This window comes from Octopus sinensis, linkage group LG13 (genome assembly GCF_006345805.1).
Source record: "Octopus sinensis linkage group LG13, ASM634580v1, whole genome shotgun sequence".
Classification (NCBI taxonomy): domain Eukaryota; kingdom Metazoa; phylum Mollusca; class Cephalopoda; order Octopoda; family Octopodidae; genus Octopus; species Octopus sinensis.
Window position 1 is genome coordinate 15,775,372 of NC_043009.1, and position 25,404 is coordinate 15,800,775.

Sequence of the window (25,404 nt, forward strand, 5' to 3'; positions counted from 1 at the left end):
ATATATATATATGCATACATATATATACACATATATATATATACATATATATATATCCATATATATATATACATACTGTAAATTTAGGGTGAATACTTGATAAGTGTAAGAACTTGTATATGCCAGATAGTGGCAGAGGTGCAAGAGAATATATCAAATAAGATTAAAACAAAACACAAAGGATATCGCGGTACACGTATTTCAAGCTTTATAAACAATCCATTATTACATCAGTGCATTATTGATATAAAAGATGGTTTAAAGCTCTCTTCAGTCGCAAACATTGTTAGTCCAAAGAATTACATCACAATATAACAAATATAAATAATACATGTAGTATTACCCATTATAATAGTTTTATCATATCTCCTTGAAAAAGTGTATTTGTAAAATTTCTTAACTGTATAAAAGTATAAAGACTCATTGGATTTCGAAAATCTGCCCGTACTGTATCACCAGTCAACATTTCTTTTCTAGGCATTTCTTTACTAAGCATATATAGTACAACATACTTAATAAGCATAATATTAATCAGTTAATATACTACTACATATAATTTCACATTTAAGTGCTTCTTGTAATACAAGTAGGACCCGTGGAAATTCCACTGAATCGAAAAATGATGATTTATAGCATTCATATATACATATACATACACACCCACATACACACACACACATAATTTTTGTAGAAGATAAAAACTTCAGCTGTCAATAATTTATATTCAAATAAACGAAATCCTGCTTCCAGTGATTTATAAGACGGGATGGGAAGGGATACGGTGCTCCATTCATGGACTTTTACGGTCAATAAACATATGCATGTGTTAAAATAATTCAAATAATAAAATCTAAATGCTGTAAACCATTCTATTCGAGTATATAATGATGACATAATATCATAAGAAACGTGTATTATTGTGTATACACATGTAATCGAGGGAGATTAAAAATTGTAAATAAAGTTCAAGAATCCGAAATATCATGAAAAGTAAAAGTCAGTTAAAAGCCTACGGACGTTTCAGAAAATATTAAAGGTCTTCAGGAAGAATCAGTATTAAGCTCCTTTAGGTTTTTAACTGACTTTTAGATTTTTAAATGACTTTACTTTTCATATTTCTTAATGCTGAACTTTATGTGCCATTTCTGATCTCCAACAATTACCTGTGTCTACACACGCATACACATGTCTTATGATCTTATATCATCATTATGTATTCGAATAGAATGTTTTACTGCATTTAAATTTTATTATTTGAATTACTTTAATATGTATATGCGTTTATTGATCCTAAAAGTACATGAATGCAACAACGTATCCCGTCCAATCACGTCTTATAAATCACTGGAAACGATTTCGTTTATTTGGATGTAATTTATTGACAACTAAAGTTTTTATCTACTAAAAATTTTTTTAATCTTTAGCTCACAAAAGAGCACAAAATGTAATTGTACTATACATAGTGTCATCTCCACTAAAATTTCTGATATATATATATATATATATATATACACACATACATATATATATATATATATATATATATATATATATATATATATATATATATATATATATATATATATATATATATTTATATTTATATTATATTGAGGGTACTACTATCCATAGATACCACACGCTAAAGAGGGACCTATGCAGTCAAAACTACTAAAATAAACAAACTTTTACCGAATGCAAAACTTCAAAGCAAATCATTTAAAAAAATAATTTTTTCCATAGATATGTAACGATAAACATTCGTACATGCTGCGACGAATTCTACGGTTGGCTATCGAGCTTGTAACGTTATGTTTTTTCTTATATATCTTGAGTTTGTTGCACTGATGAACATAGAATGCATATTCTGCATTAATTGCGAAATCACAGGTGATATGTAACTGAATTCCTTTTTTAAAATGATGTGTTTTGAAGTTTTGCATTCGGTAAAATTTTGTTTATTTTAGTAGTTTTGACCGCATTGGTCCCTCTTTAGCGTGTGATATCTACGAATAGTAGTACCCTCAATATAATATAAATAAATATTTTCAAAGTGGAAAAATTTACGGATTTTTTCCCTTACGAGGTTTTTCACGCTAACTACTGATAATTTCTTTTAAAGATTTTATCCTCAATTGTTAATATATATATATATATATATATATATATATATATATATATATATATATATTATATATATATATACATGTGTGTATGCATGTGTGTATATATATGTATGCATGTATACATCTCTATATAGGTTTGCTGTGCATATATTAAAATATGTGAACATATGTTCATACATGTATATGTCCATATACCCATCCATCCATTTTCTCCGTACATTTTCGCTAGTGGCGCTCGACGGGGTACATTTCTCAGGCACCTATACCATAGGATCCCGTCAAAAGCAACCGTCATAGCACTGTCTAGACGGACTCCGAAATTTAGCCAACTTAGTTTGTGAATATTATCCAACCCTGGCATTCTATGTCAACCCGTAGGTTTCCTGTCGGTGAGCTCGGCTTGATGAATCCAGTATAGGATTCTTTCTTGTGAAATTCTAATCCTATGACCGTAGTACTGGAGACGTGACCTCGCAATGCAGAGAAGTAGAGACTCGATACGGATGGATTCACTGACATCCGAGCTACGCGCCCTCTCGATTAATGATGTGTCAGATATCCGTCGGAAGAACTCCATTTCAGGTGCTTCTAATTTTGGTCTTACATTTTTCGGTCATAACCCAACATTCATGAGTGTGGGTACGCAGGAAAATTGAACTGAAGATAGGGAGTTTAGTTCCTTTAACAACCTACCCACTCCTGAACAGTGAAAGCTTGCTTTTGCATATTATTGTGTTCGACGCACCTGCAATAAGATCTTAAGACACTTAAACTTCTCCACTTCACTTAAATTTCCACTAATATTCAGAGTGCAGTGGGAAAATATTTGTTGAGAGGAAGTATGTATCAGTCTTCAGAACACTAATTCCAATCCTTGCCTTGCAGCTCACGGTGGTGAACCCATTTACGACATATTGGAGATCACCTTCTGAGAAGCGAAGTAGCACCATGTCGCCTACAGATATCAACCGAGAGATCCTACATCCACCAAAGGAATGAAGATGACGGTGTTACATTTTTTATTCAGTGACAATCCTTTCAATGAGCAGTGCAATATTCTATAAGACATGAGTTATACATATTCGAATTATTAAAAGCCCATACGATACTACTGACATGCCACTACTCATTTATTTAGACTAGTGACACTGACAAATGATATTCGTTCATATATCAGAATTTTAGTCAATTCAATATAATGAAAGAGGGGAGAAATGTGAGAATCTAATAAATTATAAACAGCTATCTGTCACACTATCGGAAAGTCACTCAAGTAAGAAGACTATATATATAGGTTATCGCATTGATTTTTGACGTTGATTAAATTCTAAACAATTTGGCTCACGACTATTGACAGGGTTCCAACTTTTATTCGGTTAACAATTAACAGCTTAAGTCATCTGTGAATATTACATCGCAATCTATTAACGATAATACTACAATTGTGCTTGTAATACAGTAAATAATAACACCTATTTTACTTAATAGCATGTGTAAAACTATTGCTCCTAACAAGTGCCCTTTAAATAACCAATGTCTTAGAACTAAAGTGGTATATAGATATCCAGTTACGATACGCGATACAGTACATTACTAAATAAGTGAAATAGCTTTCAAATTTAAATTCGCATATATACTCACGTACATTCATTTAAGAATAAAAGAAAAGCAGTTAACTCTTATATTTTGGGGGTATCAAAAAGAGGAATATCAGTTAGTGAATACGTATTGCACTCCCATCAAAAGGAGGTTGATAGCGGTAACCTGTGTTCTGTTGAGCAATCAGTTATCCTTAAATGTAAGTTTAATCTATCTAACAGCTCAACAAATAATTGATCCTGTCTTCCCACTGATTCAATAAAATATACATTTTAAGTATATTTTGTAGTATATATATTCGATTAACCAACTTAATCAAGTTGATGTTATAGATAGCTTCCTTATTCTTCGCGTCAATTTTATTCTTATCAATGAATCTATGTAATCGCGAAACTTCCCGCTCAAATACTTTCGTTCGTAAATAATCAAACTGCCCGTTTAGATCAATTGCAAATGTCCTTAACCTCCTTGGTAGTATTCATAAAGGCCTCACAAGTTATATTATGTACATTTATTTTACTTTTTCATTTTTGATTTTTAGTTTAATTTTATCGAGATAATTTTTCTTTATCCCTTTTATCTTCTTATTACTGTCACCATTCTTAGAAAATGAAAATAGTAAACTGACGTCTTTTTGACCCCTTTGCTTCTATTCCTAGTTACTTTTCTTTACATATTTAGTATTTACATATTTAATAAATTAAGTTGTTCTTCGCAAATTAATAGCTGCGACCCTAGCTGTTTACTATTGACTTAAAATGCAACAATTAGTAGCACTATCTTCATTATTAGTTATGGAAGCAGTATCAGTGTGACTTATGGAAGTTGAGTATACTAAGAGAAGCCAACAATACTATGGTACTCGCCTTGGAAGAGAATTTCTTAGGGACGTATTCTACTAAAAAGCGTCGACGGATCTGTAACAGACGGAAAATTATCCAGCAGCTGCGGCGGAAATCCTAGATTTCCTCTATTTGCAGAAAATTGTGGCTTTTTCTTAGTATATATGGACGTTAAGGTACACAGATTGCTATACAGTACTAATATTGCTTCTGTTGCTAATAACGAATTTTTATCAGCGCACCAGTTATTTGTGACATCTACCTTTCTATATATCAGTAGAGAAGAAATTTGTCTTTGCCTGCAGTTGCCGGTGGATACTTTTTTATCAATGACTTCCAAATACGCAGAAATTCCGAGATCTAACAATTCCATTGCCACTGCTGAATAATTTTCCTCTATTACATATATTCATTTGCTTTTTCCCGAAGATTGCAGTGCAGTAGCTTTATTTTAGAATATCAACGTTAAGTAATATATAAAGTTTGCCATTCTGAAAGAAAATCTGTTTCTATTTCCCCAAATTGAGTGAATTTCTGATAGTGTGACAACCAGCAGTTTATAATATATCTCTATCGTTTATCCTTCCCTCATTCTTATATTTAATGCATTAAATTCTGATCTGTGTAATGATATCTTCTGGCATTTCTTTTGTACTTAGTCTGTAGAAATGATTAGTAGAACTGTCATTTGATATCATATGGGTCACATAATTTTTATATGTATAGCCTCCCATGTCGATTGATAAAAATATTCTACTGATTTTTTTAATGTATCGCAACTGATAAAAGAATCTAATTCTGTCTTCTACATTCCTTTAATTTTTTTCTTTTGTACTCTGAGATGAATGTCATTATCTCATAATCAGTACATTTTCAGAATTTAGAGTCTGTATGGAATATTATTACATTTAATGAACATCTGTTGTTATTCTCCACAGTCTGACAACTATGATTTTCCACGGAGTGCTGACTCATATTTATTCAGCCAACCAACACACGCAGACACAGACACACACACAGAGACACACACACACACACAGACACACACACACACACACACACACACACACACACACACACACACACACACACACTGGGACAAACAAACGTTCTCAACCCGACATATACACACTTATAGTTTCTCATTGTGTAAGTAGGTGTTATCGCACAACTTCAAAATTTCCATTCACACAATACTGTTATATCATTGGAAAATCAGTTAGTGCCGTGTTTTTATATATTTCAGTATTTTGCCCTTGTTTTTCTTCTTTCCACAACTTTATTTTCTCCTGGTTTTATCGCTTGCGAAGGTAGTTATAATTTTGAGAACTTCATTTTGATATATACTGTAATTCTTTTATATAGTTGTGAGTTTTAATTTGGGTTGTTTCTGAAATAGCAATTTTATTGAACTTTATATTGCTGAACTTTGAACTTGTCGGTTACTCTTTTGCTACTGTTTAACATTTAGATAAACGGGTTATGCTTTACTTTTAATAATCGATTTGCTTTAAGGTTTGAAGAAAATAAATAAGTCTTGTATTCTTAATTGATTTAACTGTTACATCCTCGCACGACGTAATACTGCACATTGTTGCAGATGATGTCATTTGCCAAAAAAGTTTAACTCGAAAAAATAAAATGCTATAAAGAAATTATGCGTGAAAAGTTGAGACGGAAGAGACAGAGATGGCTGAGATAACCGCTGCTATTTCTAAAGGAAAAATAAGATATTAATTCTTGTGGTGACAGATTTCATGACAGAAAGTCAGAAATAATGACAATCACTGGGAAATATATGAAAGTGCACACTAGAAGATAATTTTATATAGACATAGACCAGGGAATAAAGAAACTCCTTAGGAAAAAGATAGAGGTATTTACATAAATAAATATTCATAATTCTCAGAATAAATGAAGAGACGTTGAAAGTTCCCCATCGAGAAATAGAAAGATGCAAATAGAAATACATTCAAAAGACACCAGAAAATCCAAAAGAACAGATAGTAGATTTTGAACAAAAGAGCAAATTATATAAAGCAAAAGATTACAATCTATCTCTTTAGTAAAAACGAATGCATAAACCTCAAATAATGCGTCACTTGTTAGTATATACCTCTAGCCGGAATGTTTTAAGGCATTCGAAACTCTTCATTTATCTTTCCCAAGACGGGGTTCATATATTGATAGGGATGTGATGGTAGAGATATTTTACCAAAGACATGCTAACAATTCTGGTGTAGAAATATTCCTCCTGCTAATCAAAACAAACCACTATACCCTTGGAAGTCGCTATATTACCAGATAAGCTATTATGACTAATTCTGCCTTTTCTTGTGTCCTCTTCCAAGACAAAAAATACTTCATTTTCCGATCACTTGCTATCACTTTACAATGCACAAATACAAACTGAGAAGTTCTAATGCACACACGTAGGTCAGTATCACTGCATAAAGAAGAACATGTGCAAAGATGATCTGATGACTGATAGGTTGGAGAGAGAATTAGTTAACAAACTAGAAGGAGTTGTTAGAAAAGGCATCACGGCTGACATGTTAGCAGTAAGAATGGCCCCTTCAACATTTCTTTGAGGCGAAAAACGGAACGCGCATTATCAGAGCTAAGGCTCGTGCACTAAAACACGAAGCGTTGCTTCACTTGCGGTTTTCCAGGATGATGCATGCTACCAAGACTTAACTCATCCGATGCATGCCATTACTTATCTCATACCAAATGGCTCTCCCACAATGAAACGCGTTGCTAAATGACTTTTTTCACTTAGGAATTCTGCCAGTTTGTCTTAAGAATAATAATAATAACACGTCTCCATTGTTTGCGTCCCTTCCCAGCAGTGTTATTACACCCAGGATAACAACTCTACGAATAGACCTGTTCTGCTACCAGTTACTGTAGACATCTACCAAGAGGCAGCCAAACAAATCTGGCATGACAACATAGAATTCGTAGGGTACAACATCCAAACCGGGTGATTTACGACTTGTGCAATCGCTCATCGCCTCTTATATTTCAGCGGTTGTTATCGGCTTTTCGCAGAATCTTGCGTCCGTCACGGAGAGCCGTGGTAGGCCGTCTAGGTACGAAGTAAAGTTCGCTTCCGTCGTTCACCCATCACCCTCCTGAAACAGCCACGCACAGTACTGCTGGAAAGTTGCACACGTCCGTCTTGATCGGTCAAATACTTGATCGTGGTTCTCTTTCCATGTCGCATCTCTACCGTTAGGGCCCATCGGACGGCTTTAGTGTCTTCGTGTTTTAGTGCAGGATCTTAGCTCTGATAATACGCGTTCCGTTTTTCGCCTCAAAGAAATGTTCAAGGGCCATTCTTACTGCTAACATGTCAGTCGTGATGCCTTTTCTAACAACTCCTTCTAATTTGTTAACTAATTCTCTCAGCAACCTATTTCGTTCTATTGCTAAATCTTTCCTAAACGCTATCGATTCTACTCTAATCGCTCTCTTCAGAGCGATCCATTACTGGTTGATGACGAAAGACTCCGTCAACTGTCACTTCACCAGTTCGCTAATCCAATCCCTGTAGTTTTTGTCAGCCGGTAAGGACGCGTTCAACTTCAGTAACCCAGTCCCTGTCTTGAGGTCCTATTTAAATCGACTGAGCATATCACAATCTGGGATCGGTATAGTCGACCAATTCAAATTGTTGACAACATATGCTATCGCTAGCCTCTGACCTAATAAATACTCTATCCAAATACGATGTGCATGACCTGCTATATGTCCACAGTGGCACATCAGGGAAATCCAGTAGGTATCTCTCAGAAAGCTGGGAAGTCCTGAGCAGGTTTTCGAGGCTTTTACACCCCTTCTACCATGTACTAAACACATACACTCTTTCCATGCGTCCAAAATACTATTCCAATCCCCCACTAGTACTAAAGGGCGATACGTTCCCAGTAATATTTCTAGACGGCTGAAGAAATGTGACCTTCCAGCCCCTGTTGAGACACAAACCTCCACTACTCTATAGGCACCACCTTCACTTCCGTTCACGTCCAGGACCACTAACCTATTATGCGGATCGAGGAAGACAGCCCGTACTTGGAGATCTAAGGATTTCCGGAGCAGCATTGCTCTACCACCACCAGCTCTCGATAGACCACACGATGAGAATACCTCGTAGTCTTCGAATATTGCAGCTAGAGTGTGTTTTCAGGAGATCTTTGGTTCACTAATGACAGCCGCATCCACATCAAGTGACCTCAGACCATTAAGCAAGTGACCTTGCTTCCAGGCTGATCCCAGGCCACACACATTCACGCACTCCATTCTCAGCACAGCCATGCTAATAGGAGGGATAAAATGAGGAGTTTACCTTGGTTTTCGAGAAGCCCGAAAGGTCTGGGCCTCTCTACTGGCGAAAACGTTTTAAAAGGCCTTCCCAACAACCTTTATCAATAATTGTTTTTTTAATCCCCACACTTCCTCGGAATTTTTCTATCATCATTTTATAAATGTCTGACAAAGTTTTAATTAAGTGTCTGTCCTAGGGGATTTTGAAGATAAAATCCTCAAATTCCCTTCCCTTTGTCTCTATGCTGTTTTTATTTTGATTTACAAAATCCATCAATTCACTGTTAAAATTGTTCACAACAGTAAAATTGATGGGTGGAGTTCGTCTACAGTCTGATGAATCTTCTGTAATCGGCTGCTTTCTCTGTTCCTTCAATTGCATTCTGTTGTTGATGATGTGGATTTTGAAGTTGTTGATGCTCTTCTTAAAGTCTTTGTTGGCGTGGCTGTGAATTGTGTTGCAGTTGTAGATTCAGAAAACGTTTTTGTTGATTTCGCCTACACCCTTTTCTCACTGCGATCCATTGATAGTTCAGCTCTTCCTTCTCCATGTCATTACAGCTGATATTGGTTTGACAACCGCGGTTAGACTCCTTCTTTGTCTTGGTTTGAGAGTGGGTGTGAGAGTGGGAGTGTCAGAAGGCGTATTAGTCTTGTGCACCTAGTTATGATTTAGCATTTATAATGTTGACTGCGGTGAGACTTTATTTCCTTTGTTTCACGGTAGGAATCCCTTAAGTGTTTTACAGATCCCCATTTATGGCATCTTCATTTTCTGCCCTCCACGAACCCTGAGAGGTGTGTGCCATCCGGGAGATCGATTAGATCGGGCAGCTGTTCTATATGGTTCTGATTGCACTGCCATGTCAGTTCTATACTTGTACCTAAGCAGTTTTGCTTAGGTTGTTTCTTCACCTACTGTATTGTGACTTCATCTTCTAAACCTGCCAAGACAGCCGCCAATAACCAAGTAATGGATATTTCTGGCCGCACATTCAGCACCCTAATCTTGGCAAGACGTTGGCCACGATATTTGGGGATGCATGAAAAGTTGTCATTTTTCAAAGTGGTTTCGCAATTGCATTTACCTTCTTCTTCCGTCCCAAATCTCAACTAAATGGTTCCAAATTTCTTCGCTCCAGTGATGTGGGTCTTTTGTTCCCACACGCACCCAAGGCATTTTTGTACTTCGCTCTCGGGAGCATTTTCCGCCGATGCAACGGTTTGTGACCGTACATCTTGCGATATTTTCTGTCACCTCTGATTGAGGGTTAAGAGCTGCCCTTCTCCCATCCCTTTTAATATTTTTTCTTGCAAATTGTAATTATTCTTCGTCTACGTGGAAGCACTCCATATTTGTCGCCGCTGACATAAATGAAAGACGGGCGATATTTGCATTTTTGTGTTTTATTTCCTCCGTATTGCTGTTGCTGTTGTTGTTGTTGTTGTCGCTGCTGCTGCTGTCACTACTACTGCTGCTTTCAATGCTGCAGCTGCTTTCACTGCTGCTGCTGTTGCTGTTATTGTTCTAATTGCCGATACCTAAAGTTTTGATATTGCTTAGAGACGAAACATCTTTCGCCATGGTGACGTCATTAAGTTTAAGCCATTCAATGTTGTCATTTCTTCCCTTGTTCCAAAAATTTCTCAAGGTGCGCGTTCCTTTATCGAACATTATCCGTCATCTTTAAAAAATTGCAGAAAATTGCGAAATAATTGCTTTTGTCTAAAGTCGTTAAAATAAAAAAAATATTTTGCAGCGCGTATTTCTACACAAAAATACTATCTGCACAATCCAGACAATCTCCGAAATGTTATGGCAACAATAGAAATTAAAAGACGGGGCCTTAGAAAACCGAAAATATTACAAATACTGTTTCAACTTACAGAAAACCATTTCTGTGACTTCACAGAATGGTGGTTAAAATAAAGTAATAATAAGAATAACAACAACAACGACAATAATAATAATAATAATTATTATTATTATTATTATGGTTTCAAATTTTGCCACACGGGCAGAAATTTGAGGGTAGGGAATGAGTCGATTACATCGATCCCATTGTTCAACGGGTATTTATTTTATCGACCTCGAAATATTGAAACGTAGAGTCGACATCGGCAGAATTTGAACCCAAAATGTAGCGACAGGCGAAATACCGTCAAGCAGGTCGTTAGTGGCGCTAACGATTCTAACAGCTCACCGCTTAATAATAATAATAATAATAATAATAATAATAATAATAATAACGATCAAGGCTAATCGACCAGACATAATTGTTAAAGACAGGGAAGAAAATACCTGCAGACTAATAGAAGTAAGCGTCCCCACTGATAAAAATGTATCTGTCAAGGAATTTGACAAACTTAGTAAATATAAGGACCTGGAAATCGAAATACAGAGGATGTGGAATCTTAAAACAAAAACTGTTCCTGTTATTGTAGGTGCCCTAGGTATGATAAAAAAGGGATGTCAGAAACACCTAGACAATATCCCTGGAAAACCATGTCTCAAGGAAATCCAAAAGATTGTGCTAACAAGTACTGCCCACATCCTTACAAAAACCCTATCAATGTAAATGTCTGTGTTTGCATTACATGGAGATATATCTCTACTTCCCCTCCCCAAGCTTTCAGCTATATTTCAACAACTCTTAACCTTCACTTGCCCTAGGGCGCTGGGTGTGCCCCGGCAGGTGATTGCATCAAACATGCAGATTAAAAGTAAATGACAATAATAATAATACTAACAATAATAATAATAATAATAATAATAATAATAATAAGTTTTGTCTTGGTATAAAAGATGGGTTTTGTCTTGGTATAAAAGATGGGCTTTGTCTTGGTATAAAAGATGGGTTTTGTCTTGGTATAAAAGATAAATTTTGTCTTGGTATAAAAGATGGGTTTTGTCTTGGTATAAAATATGGTGTTTTGTCTTGGTATAAAAGATGGGCTACAGCAAATATTCTGCTCAATACCACAAATTTGATTGTCAGTTGTTTGACATTAACCAGTTGAGCATGTCCCTTGGTGGCTGACGATATGTGCATCTCTGATCATGAGCAGTAGTATTGAGGGAGCATCATAGTCATGTGTTAAGTGGGGTTCTTTGGGGTTTGAATAATTCACCTCTGGAAACTTGGGTGTTTCGTTCAACATCCTAAAACAACCCTTATTCAGGGACCTTTTGAGCGGGATGGGTTACTCGACCAGAAGAAAAATTCTAACTGAGCCCCACCTGCAAGGTCATGTGCTGTTTATCTTGATATGAGATCACCATGTCGCGCATATAGGGTTGTGAAGCATGTGCCTAGTGTATCCTTATCAGACGGGTAGTCATGATGGGTATACTGGGATTCGTATATTTTACCCCAGCGTCAACTTGATGGTATGCACTACTCTCTCACTCAATAATAATAATAATAATAACAACAACAACAATAATAATAATAATAACAATAATAATAATAATAATGATATTAATAACAATAATAATAATAACAACAACAACAACAACAACAACAATAATAATACTAATAATAATAATAATAATAATAATAATAATAATAATAATAATAATCCTTTCTACTAAAGGCACAGAGCCTGAAATCTTGAGGGAAGGGGCCAGTTGATTAGATCACCCTCAGTACGCAATTGGTACTTACTTTATCGACCCTGAAAGTATGAAAGGTAAAGTCGACCTCAGCAGAATTTGAACTCAGGACGTATCGGTGGGCGAAATACCTATTTCTTTACTACCCACAAGGGGCTAAACACAGAGAGAACAAACAAGGACAGACAAACGGATTAAGTCGTTATATATACCCAAGTGCGTAACTGGTACTTATTTAATCGACCCCGAAAATATGAAAGGCAAAGTCGACCTCAGCAAAATTTGAACTCAGGACGTATCGGTGGGTGAAATACCTATTTCTTTACTACCCACAAGGGGCTAAACACAGAGAGGACAAACAAGGACAGACGAGCGGATTAAGTCGATTATATCGACCCCAGTGCATAACTGGTACTTATTTAATCGACCCCGAAAGGATGAAAAGCAAAGTCGACCTCAGTGGAATTTGAACTCAGAACGTAGCGGCAGACGAAATATTGCTAAGCATTCGCCCGGCATGCTAACGTTTCTGCCAGCTCGCCGCCTAATAAAAAAAAGAAGAAGAAGAAGAAGAAGAAGAACAACAACACAACAACAACAACAATAATAATACTAATAATAATAATAATAATAATAATAATAATAATAATAATAATAATCCTTTCTACTAAAGGCACAGAGCCTGAAATCTTGAGGGAAGGGGCCAGTTGATTAGATCACCCTCAGTACGCAATTGGTACTTACTTTATCGACCCTGAAAGTATGAAAGGTAAAGTCGACCTCAGCAGAATTTGAACTCAGGACGTATCGGTGGGCGAAATACCTATTTCTTTACTACCCACAAGGGGCTAAACACAGAGAGAACAAACAAGGACAGACAAACGGATTAAGTCGTTTATATATACCCAAGTGCGTAACTGGTACTTATTTAATCGACCCCGAAAATATGAAAGGCAAAGTCGACCTCAGCAAAATTTGAACTCAGGACGTATCGGTGGGTGAAATACCTATTTCTTTACTACCCACAAGGGGCTAAACACAGAGAGGACAAACAAGGACAGACGAGCGGATTAAGTCGATTATATCGACCCCAGTGCATAACTGGTACTTATTTAATCGACCCCGAAAGGATGAAAAGCAAAGTCGACCTCAGTGGAATTTGAACTCAGAACGTAGCGGCAGACGAAATATTGCTAAGCATTCGCCCGGCATGCTAACGTTTCTGCCAGCTCGCCGCCTAATAAAAAAAAGAAGAAGAAGAAGAAGAAGAAGAACAACAACAACAACAACAACAACAAGCAACAACAAGAATGATAAAAAATCGTCGTCGTCATCATCATCATCATCATGTGCCGATAATTGCATTGCACGAAAGTAAATTCACTATGTACAATCCCAGTATTATTTATGGGTAGCTCATTCGTAAATGCGATAAAGGAATCTGCATCGTAATATTAGTTGTTGAAGGCAATGGTGTAGAATCACTCCGCAGAACCACAAAAGACAATTATCCCCTAATGACGAGATATCCTGTCCGTATCTCTTGATCAGCCAGATGCCTGAATCTTGTCTATTTCAGTGGGGCATGTCTTCAACTTAATGGTTCGGCAACTAGATTAGGGGAAGATAATTTGACATAAATCACGTGTTTACTACTATAAATAAATGAATTGATAAAGAAAATAATAAAACAAAAGCACTGATAGTCGAGAGCATACTGTAAGACTTCTAGATTTAGGTGATAAGTGAATAAAAGGGAGAGGTGAATAAAAAATACGAAGTCAATAGAATATACCCAATTCTTCGAAACTATTGAATTAATCAATTATCAAGATCATGAGTTAATTATTAGAGCAGTAATTAATCAATCACTTTTTAAAAAAGAACCACTTGTTTATGAGAGATGTGGAATCCAAAGAGATGTTAGCAAGGATTTCGCAATACAAAGATTAACATTGATGAAGACACGTTGGCCAATATACAAAACACTGCGTCGCCTAGAACGGGAGTTGTTAACTTAATCATTGCAATCACAGAGGAATTAATGATAAAAGCCAAAGAATATAGACAACAGTATTAAATACCAAAATAACTAAGTAATAGCGATTGAAGAAGTGGAAATACCGAAAGGTAATCTTAACATGGAGGTTGTGTTAGAACACAGAATACTACGTTAACGCTCCCTTAAGTACTCGTGCTGCATAAAAGCGCTTGTCATTATATCGTAGACGGACAAGTATCGTCTTTTCAAATCATAATCCAAGCAGTAAGGGGAGGATCTGGTGACACAGCTCAGTCGAGTAAGATGTTCTGTTTTAGGTATTAGTAAGGAAATTGAATATTGATACCATCAGACTTTGAATTATTAAGGTGCATGAGATTACAATATAAGAAAAGAAAAGGGTAATATTTGCATCTAAGCAATGAAAACAGGAATGAGATGAAATGAAACGAAATGAATGGGAAAGAAAGAAAAGAATGGGTGTAATTGAGACCAACTGCAACAATTCTTCAATAAGATGCAGGTGTGGCCGTGTGGAAGGTAGTTTGATACTCATTCACATGCTTATGCATCCAAGTTAGAGGATTTGGTTGACGGAGACCGAAAGAAGTTTGTCCTATACACACACACGCAATTATATATAGTATGTACGTATATGTCTGTGCGTGTTTGTCTGTGAGATTTTCACTACCTGTGACTCTGGTATTGCAGTGCCTTCGGGTCCGGTACATGCAAGCTGTAGTGCATTCGTGAGTTGATAGTGCAGTGCTTGAAATTGTCCGGCATTAAACTGCATATTGTATTTTTCGGCTCAATCGCATATCAAATTCAGGTCCCGCTGTAAACTTGCGACGTCATCTTGGTTTCTTGTTACCTGTGATAATTTTGTACCATCGGCATAGCTAGTGACAGTGGCTGTCCGAGTGACCGTGGGCATGTCTAAGAAGGCTATTATGAACTGTAATGTTCCCAGACCAGTCCCCTGGAGGACGCTACTTAGGAGTTGAGTTTCCTGATTTCTGTCTTTAAGGAAGTCATGCAGCTACTCACCCAGTTTACCAGCAATGCCAAGGTCTCGTAGCTTATGACATATCATGCCGTGATCTACATTGTCAAATGCCTTTGCAAAGTCATGTTATATCACACTGAAATCTGAATGGTCAATCAGCTGTTTCAAAACCCAGCAATAGTGCATGCTGTAGGAGTTGTGTGAGGCAGCTACTTCCTGGAGGGAAGCCATGCTGTGTATTGTTCAGCAGGTAATTCTCTTTTAGAAACATTATCAACTTCTTTTTGAGGATTCGCTTCATGACTTTACAGACGTGAAATCAGGGGGTTAGCCTGTATTTTTTGGCATCTGTTCTGCTTCCGCCTTTGTGGATAGGGCATATAATGCCTTCTTTCAGCTTTTTAGAAAGTTTACCACTTGCAAGGAAACTTTGGAAAAGTATCTGAACAGGTTTCGCTAAAGCCTGCTTACATGACTTCAAGAGAATACCTGGGAAGCCATCAGGACCAATTGCCGATCATTTCATCCATAGTCGCTATTACACCTGTCCGCTCAATGTTGATGTAACTGATGGTTGGCGCCTCCTTTTTAGAGCTGCAATATTAAAGACTGGGTCCCCAGTCAGTGAGTAATTCCCTTGGAACAATGGTCCTATTTTATATTGTACTAGCACTATGACCCGGCAATGCCGAGTCATAGTGCTAGTACATGCATATACAGCTGCGTGCGTGCGCACATACATGCGAGTACTGTCCAAATCTCCGACCAATCACATACAGCTAGCTGGCATTCAATTGGCGTATCAAGTTTCGAGCATTTTGATTGGGTTTGGATAGAAAATTCACAAAAAAGTGACTTCTATTGATTTTTTAATGGCTTTGCGGGGTGACTGGAGAAATGTAAAGATGTGCACGACCACCCTTGGACGGTTGTGAATGACCATAGAAAGTGCGAGCCCTCTAATTGAAAAATTGTGGATTTGTATAAAGGACACACACGCAGACATTTTGCCGTTTATATATAGAGAGATTATGACTGTTTCCTTAGCGCATTTGTAGAAAGGTCTAGGATTTGTTTTTAATGCTTTCCATGGCATATATGTATATAATCTTACAATAAAAACCAAATCACTTGTGAATAGCTACCCAGTCATTCCTGATCGGAATAATAATATTTATTCTGTCAATTATCAAGCTGAAAGCAAGACAGTTTATCAGCTGAATTTTTTAGGTAAATAAGGTTTCAACATAATGAAACGAAGTGTATGGTAATTAAACTGGCTAAGAATAAACTAGATTTAGCAAATAAACAAAAATATTACGAAACATTAATAATAAAGTTAAAGAATCATCAAACTCGTTGATATGGACTAACAGTTTTTCGGTCATATTTCGATTCAAATCCACCTGCAATAAAAATTAAGTGAAATTCACATAATTTGATATTACGCATTTTTACCCATTAATATATGAGCCGCTCCTATATAACCACAAACGAGAAAAGAAATACAGCTCATTAAGCGCTCACGTATGGCATTGTTATTCAGTAACGGATCTATTTGGACAAAAAAAGATAATTAAAGCGCACTATTTGATGTTCCAATGTGTTTATATGATAGCGCGGCTATATGCGCTTTAGTTGGTTTATATATATTAAAATATCTTAATTCGAAATTACCCGGCTATAGCATCGGTATATACCGCAATAATGGTTTAGCATTATTACAGAATTGTGATAGCAATGCAATGGATTCCTTTTGAAAGTAATTAATTTCTACCTTCAGCTCTTTAGAACTTAAATTATCTATCGATGCCAATCTATTTGTAGCTGACATTAGATGTTTCCTTTCATCACAAAATTAATTCTCATGAGCCCTTCTATAAGCCTAAAGAGAACCTTAAATGTATTAATGAAGACTCCTGTCACCCACCTATTGTCCTTAAAAACTCATTTCCAAATATTAACCGTAGGATCACATGCCTTTCTTTTTCCAAAGAAATAGTCGAAAAGGCTGCCCTTTATTATATCAATGGCCTACAGGATAGCGGCTTTACTGATAAAAACTTCCACAACCCCACTCACATATGTCATATAGTCGTAAGAATATGTCTCAGAAAGTTTTATGGTTTGTCCGCCCCGCTTTCTCCCTTAATGTTAGGATAAATGTAGGTAGAATATTCTTGCACTTAATGCATATCCACTTCTCTAGAAACCACAGATACAATAAAATCTTTAAAAGACACACTAAAAGTTATCTTTTCTTGCCCTCCTAATGTTAAGTCATATATCAGTAAGCAACAGATGACTCAAGCCTTCTACGGATGCACATGTATAGACAAATCTAAATGTCCTCTAGAATAGGAGTGTGATGTATCTTTCGTTGTTTATAAAGAACAGGTTTCAGTCAACTATGACAATGGTAGTACAAATGTCAAACGTTAAATCGGAGCCGTGGAGGGAAAATTCAAATCCAGATATAACAACCATCTGTCAGATTTTAGGTATCGTGATGAGAGGCATTCAACTACCCTTTCGGCTTTAATCTAGAAAATTAAGCACGAAGGGACTAATTTCGATATCAAATGGATCTAAATTCTCTAAATTCGTATCCTATATTAATGGGTCTACAAACTGTTCAGTCTATTCGATTGAAAAACTCTATAAAAAACTTGAAAACCTCCAGGAACAAATACTTGAATTCTTTATGTACACATTAAAAAAATACGTCTCGTCTGAATTTAAAATAGGCCACTGAATACTTAGTAAACCATTAACGTCTGGTTCCGTCTACTTGGTATCGAATTATTGTAACATCTGTTATTCTCCTTGTACTTTTCTGGTTTATAAGCGTGACTTATAAACAAGAAAAACACAACTTAAAAACTGTCTTGCTTTCAGCTGGATAAATGGCGGAATAAATTATTTCGACCAGGAAACCCTGAGTAGCTATTTGCAAGATTGGTGCGTTTTATTTTAAGATTATCTTTACTCTGTTATCTGATCGACTACTTTCTTACTTGTTTGAAGCATTACCTCATAGTTTGTATGTTCTTTTATTCTTTTACTTGTTTCCTTCATTTGACTACGCCCTTGCTGGAGCACCACCTTTTAGTCGAATAAATCGAACTCAGAACTTATTCTTCGTAAGCCTGGTACTTATTCTATATGCTAATTTCGCTTTTACCGGACGGCTATATTGCAGGGACGTAAACACACTAACATCGGTCCTGAACCGATGGTAGGGTGGAGTAAACACAGACACAAAGACACATAAGTATATACATACATACATACACACACACACACACACACACACACACAAATATATATATATATATATATATATATATATATTATATATATATATGGGAGAATTCATTTTTTCTAAAATGCACCATAAATGTTCATTAATATTGAGATCCTGGGACTGTGGTGGCCAGATAAGATGTTCAGCTTCACTAGAACTTTCCTTGTGCCATTCATTAAACAACTTTAGGTGTGTGAATTCGTGCATTATCATCCTGAAAGACTTCGTTCCCCTCCAGAAATAGTTCCGCCATCATAGGATGAATTTGATCAAATAAAATGCGTAAATAGTCTTGACTATCAATTCTGCCATGAAAGGAAACTATTGGGCCGGCGGATTTCCAAGATGTAACCCCCCCCACACACACACACACCGATCATCACAGATGGTCCTCCATGTTTAACAGTTGAAAGAAGGTAGTCTGGGTCAAATGCTTCTTCTGGCTGTCTCCATATGTATACTCGGCAGGTGATCGGAAATAAGGTAAAGGATGACTCGTCCGAGAAAATAACATTCTTCCACTGCTGTAGAGATCAATTCTGTAGGTTTTTACTCCACTCTAAATGCTTTGCAACGTTTGTTTTTGAAAGTAGTGGTTTTCTGTTTGCAGCTCTCCCGTGAAATCCGGATTTGTGCAGCTCCCGGTGAACAATCTTTGTTAAAACTGGTTCTTCAGGAGGTCATTAAGCCCTGCAGTAATTTTGGGAGCTGTACTTTTGTGATCCTTTCTAGCAATTTGCGTAAGAATCCTACAGTCCCTAATAGAAAGTTTTCCCTCTTTCTCAAAGGCCGTCAATACCTTCGAGATACACTAAACATTTCGTCTGTTTTCGTTACGCTAGCACCTGCCATACGAACACCAACGACTCGACCTCTAAGTCCGATAGATCTGTCATTCTAATGAATTTCATAACCTTTTACTGATGATATCTGAAAAGAAACAGCAATTTTAGCAAAACATATTAAGCTGCATTAACAATAAATCAAGAAATCATAACAATAAACAAGCTTATGACGGTTTCATAGATATTTCAAACTTACGATACTATGATGCTTGGTGTCCAAACCCTGTCTATATGCAAGTGAGTGTATCTATAATGTTAGTTTTTCCTGTATTGGAGGCGACGAATTCTTTTCCGAGCATGTATGTGGCTGTGTATTCGTTTTCAAGAACGCAGAAATGGATTTGACCCTGTAGAAGACCGCTGGGAGGACAAAATTTCTTCTCCTTCTAACGCAGCGTTTATTCAAGATGTTACCTTAAAATAAATACCGGCGTAATTGATATGTCGACTGTGTTTGTCCATAATAGACATATACTATCGACATTCGTATCTAGCTATTTTATATACTTATTTTAATCTAATATTTATTTTTGATTAGTAAAATTTAGAACCGAAATTATTCAATTCATCAACGCTAAAACAACTACTACTTATATCTATTTCCTCATTTACTTGATATAATGTAATAATTTTTGTGTCTAAATCTAAGCTTTTAATTTATATATGTGAATACGATTTTTAAGACGACCATCACCGAATTTTTTTTTTCCTTATTCAAAGTTGGAAGAACATGCACGACCGTCTTCAGGACTAGCATAACTGAGAAAAGAAACAAAAAGGAACAGGAAAGGTTACTCTGACCCCGAAGATAAGACCTGAATACTTCGAACCGAGTGGGTGGAAAGGTGTCGCTATGGCAGTTAATGCTTAGGAATTGTAAAGTTATTACTTGATGTGTATTTGTTGTATTTATTTTAAGACACGAGACAAGTAAATGAAAAGTTGACCCTCTGCTAATTCGAACTAAGAACGTATGACGATGCATTTTGTCGGAAGCTTCACCGATTCTACTTTTCTGATGATTCATGTGAGATGATTCTTCAATATATATATAAAAGAGAGACAAAGAACAATAGTCACGTATGTTTATTCATGACGGCTAAAATATTCATGTTATGACAAGATTATTATTATCGATATATTTTGGCTGTGTTTGGAGAAATATTTTCTTTATTAAGCAACAGACAGAAATATTTTTCTGCTGAAAGTGACCTATTTCAACCACCTTTATTTTCTTCATTGCACTATATTATTTATATTAGCATAATTCTTTATGTCCACCACCAAACGCTTTGTTACAACGCCGCAGGTTTTATATATATTGCTGAGACATAAAATCAGCATAGTTTCCATTTCATCATAAAAGAGTGACAACCAAAATAATAAATACATGTCGACTAAACCATCAAAAGTTACCATTTAATTATCTACTATGTACAATAGTGGATTGAAGAATACAGGAAAATGTGCCTTATCAGTTGGTAAGATGTTGGTATATTTAATATTTTTGTTGAAATTCGACACACGCATCGGTCAGGAATTGTGCATAATTTTCTCGCAGGAAAGTATCACAATTTGTGTGTTATCGTTTTTTCATCTTTGTTACGGAGATTTTATAACTATCAGGGCAAACGCATTTAGTATATTGAGTTGTTAAAATTCGCAATATAAATATATTCGTGCTTATTAATATCAATGCTTGCATGAGTTTAAGTAGAAAAAATCCAATTACATGTATAGAAACATTTAAATACATATATTTGTATGTATGTATGTGTGTGGGTGGGTGTGAGTGAGTGTGTGTAAGTGTGTATGTGTGTGTGTATGCATGCATGGATATAGATAGATCATAGATAGATAGATAGATATATAGATAGATAGAGAGAGAGAGAGAGAAAGATAGACAGACAGACAGATAGGTAGATAGATAGATAGATAGATAGATAAATAGATAGATACATAGATAGATAGATAGATAAATAGATAGGTAGATAGATAGATAGATAGATAGATAGATAGATAGATAGATAGATAGATAGATAGATAGATAGATAGATAGTTATTATAAGTTATATGATATACCTGTAGGAAAGCACATGGTTCAGTGGTTAGAGCGTTGGGCGCACCATAGTGAGTTCGATTCCGGGACCGGACTGTGAGTTGTGTTCTTGACCAAGACACTTTACTTCACGTTGCTCAAGTTCACTCGGCTAGAGGAACGGGTTGCGAGGTCACTGATCCGAAGCTGTATCGGCTTTTGCCCTTCACTTGGATAACATCGGCACTGTGGAGAGGGGAGGCTGTTATGCATAGGCGACTGCCTCTCTTCCATAAACAGCCTTTTCCGGGTTTTGCTTTGAGAATGCATGAAATAATATTGCAAAACAATCTATCAATACGTGAAATTCCATGGCCTAGTCACCAGGGTATTGTACTCATGATCTTTAGGTCGTGTTTCGATCCCACGGCTGATGCGTTATGTTTTCGAGCTAAACACTTAATTTCCCGTTGCTTCTGTCCATTTTGTTGTAAAAAAAGCAACCGACGACGTACAGCGTCCTGTTCCGACCACTTAAACAACATAGAAATCTAGAAACAAGGTAACTGGCCTTATTAGGCTTAGGGCTCAACACAGAACTAATCAATCAATGCGCTATCAATTCTACCAACTCACCGCTAGGAAATGCCATCCACCCAAAACAATTGCTTGTTTAATACCTAGTACCGACTATGGTAAACTACCCAGAAACCATTGGTCTGCTGGTGCTACTAACGCCGAGAAGGGTGGAGTAAACTCCCTCACTCACAGTATATCTTGAACACAGATCATTAGTCGAAAACCAGCTGCAAAAGTTGTTTCGCTGGGGTTAAAAATTAGTAACATGGTCCTACGCAGGACTGCCACATTATGTTGGCAAATAAATTTTACTGAGAAATAGGTCGTTGTACATGAAATAGGTCTTCTAGATAGGAATTTATGTCAAGAATTATTATGAACACACATCTGCGCGCTACTATATTACAAAAGGAATTTTCACGTCCCGTGCTAAAATATATTATTTATTATTAATAAACTTAATTGATTTCTGTACTCCCGTACTGTTTCTTAATACGTTACAGCTTTCCCAGATAAAGATTTCTTGCATATACACATGATTACAAATTTGGGGTAGAGGTACTTTCGATTAAAATGATACCATTATGCATCTACAATCAATTGTTTTATAAACGCAAGGATGAATTTAAATACGGTCGTGGTTGTCTACTGGAAGAAATTTAAGCAGACCAGCAACGACTCTTCCAAACACCCCTTTTCATGGCACTAAATTTATAATAATATTTACTATGGAATAATATAAGTTTTATGTTTACATGCGATTCAATGTATTTAAAGAAATTAGAAACTCATCATCCCACAGATAACATAGACAGCAGCGTTCTATTAGTAATTCTCAGCAGTATTACTCATTAGAAATGCTTCCTTGTTCAGAGGAAATTAATTTCAATATTTCTTTTAACTGGATTAAAACTTTTGTAAATAGCTTCAGATAAATCTATTCAATTATCATTTAAAATTTTTTATCTTTAATATCTTAATTTTAATAAATCAATCAATATCCATTGAATTCCACTTCATTGGAACCTTACTTTCAATACTAAATATATTTCGTGTACCATAGCTGAGACTACGTTGCCACTTTAATATGAAAAATGCCAATACACGCATTTGTATTCAGATATTGTTTGAAAGATTCTATATAATCTCATTCAAACTGAACAGCCTTTGATTTAATCACTTGGATTCCTTTGTCTTTAATAAGTATGACGGGAACAACATTAAGCTATTTTTATTAACACGAAATGAATCTCAACTTATCCGACGTTTCTTCTTTTGAATTCAAGGAAAATGGAGACTTGCATTTGATAACAGCCAAAATATCATGAGAAAATTGTCTCCAGTTATTACTTCTTGCTTATATAAAACCGATTAAATATCGTTATTGTTTTCTATGCTGAGTGTCGAAAGGTCACGCAGTTATCAAGACGATGTTAATATAGAGTAAAGTTGAAGAATTGACGATTATTTGTTTATATCTATAACAGTATAAATAACAGAATGCATTGGGAATTGCTAGTACAAATTGCTTGTAAAGTAGACAAATTAATGTAGTGTGAGGAAGACAAGACGAATGTTCTTGACGGGGAACTTCATCAGTATTTCATGCCAGGTTCATTGAGAGTATTGAAACAGATATTGGATGCAATGAGATAAAAGAAAAAAACAGACCTGAGTGAAGAGCAATAAAGGCCAAATGGGGTAGCATGTGGTAGGTGGAGATAATGAGGTGAAATTGAGGAGATAACACTCAAGCTAATTTTAAAATGTGGAAAATGGAGAAGCGGTAATTAGGGCTGGCAGAAGCGAAAGCATCTACTGAAGAGAAAACAACTAAACATCACACACACACACACACACACACTGACATACGTGATATATGTGAGTGTGTGCATGTGTAAGTATGTATATGCATATGTACATACATATATATATATATATATATATATACACAGGCATGCATACATATATACATACATACGTACATACAAACATTAATACATACATTCATACATACATACATACATACATACATACATACATACACACATACATACATACATACATACATTCATACATACATACATACATACATTCATACATACATACATACGTACATATATACATACATACATACAAACATACATACATTCATACATACATACATACATACGTAGATTCATACATACATGTATACAAACATACATACATTCATACATACATACATACATTCATACATACAAACATACATACATTCATACATATATACATTCATACATACATACGTACATTCATACATACATACATACATACAAACATATATACATTCATACATACATATAACATACATACATACATACATACATACATGCAGTCATACATACATACATTCATGCATACATACATACATACATTCATATATACATACATACATTCATACATACATACATACATAAATGCATTCATACATACATACATACATTCATGCATACATACATTCATACATACATACATTCATACATACAAACATACATACATCCATACATACATACATATATACATTCATACATACATACATACAAACATACATACATACGTACATTCATACATACATACATACAAACATATATACTTTGATACTTTGATACTTTGATACTTTGATACTTTGATAGGTTTCGGCCATTATTGGCCCAGGCCATGTCTAACTTAATAGCACACCTGGTGAAGTCTTTCAAGTCAGAATTTGGGCACTATGGCCCACTCAGTAGGGAGTTATTGTTTACAGAGACATATCCGGGTGTAGGGGGTTTATCCGGGATTTCTTGAAGGAATCTGTCCAAGACTTCTTGAACCCTATAGGTCAGTTTCTGTTTTAATGCGTTTGGTGTAATGTTAAAGAGAGCGGGGCCAATTGAGGTGAAATAATTGTGCCGTATTGTTGTTATGAGATGAGAGTGCGATTTTTGTTTTGGGCGGATGGCACGGGGCCCAAGCCTTGGATGTACCTTAAAGGTGATGCCAACATCATTTGGGCAATGCTGATGGAATATTTTCCACATCATGCAGATGATGTAGCGCTCACGACGACGTTGGAGAGAATAGAGTTTTAGCT

General features: G+C 35.8%; 1 long non-coding RNA gene across 1 annotated transcript; it reads right to left on the reverse strand.

Annotated features, from left to right (window-relative positions):
• Positions 1–11,074: 11,074 nt before the first annotated feature.
• LOC118765765 lies at positions 11,075–13,174 on the reverse strand. Its single transcript, XR_005001637.1, has 3 exons — positions 13,115–13,174; positions 11,436–11,440; positions 11,075–11,102 (listed from the first exon to the last, which is right to left on the reverse strand). It is a non-coding gene; the product is annotated as an uncharacterized LOC118765765 (long non-coding RNA).
• Positions 13,175–25,404: the final 12,230 nt, after the last annotated feature.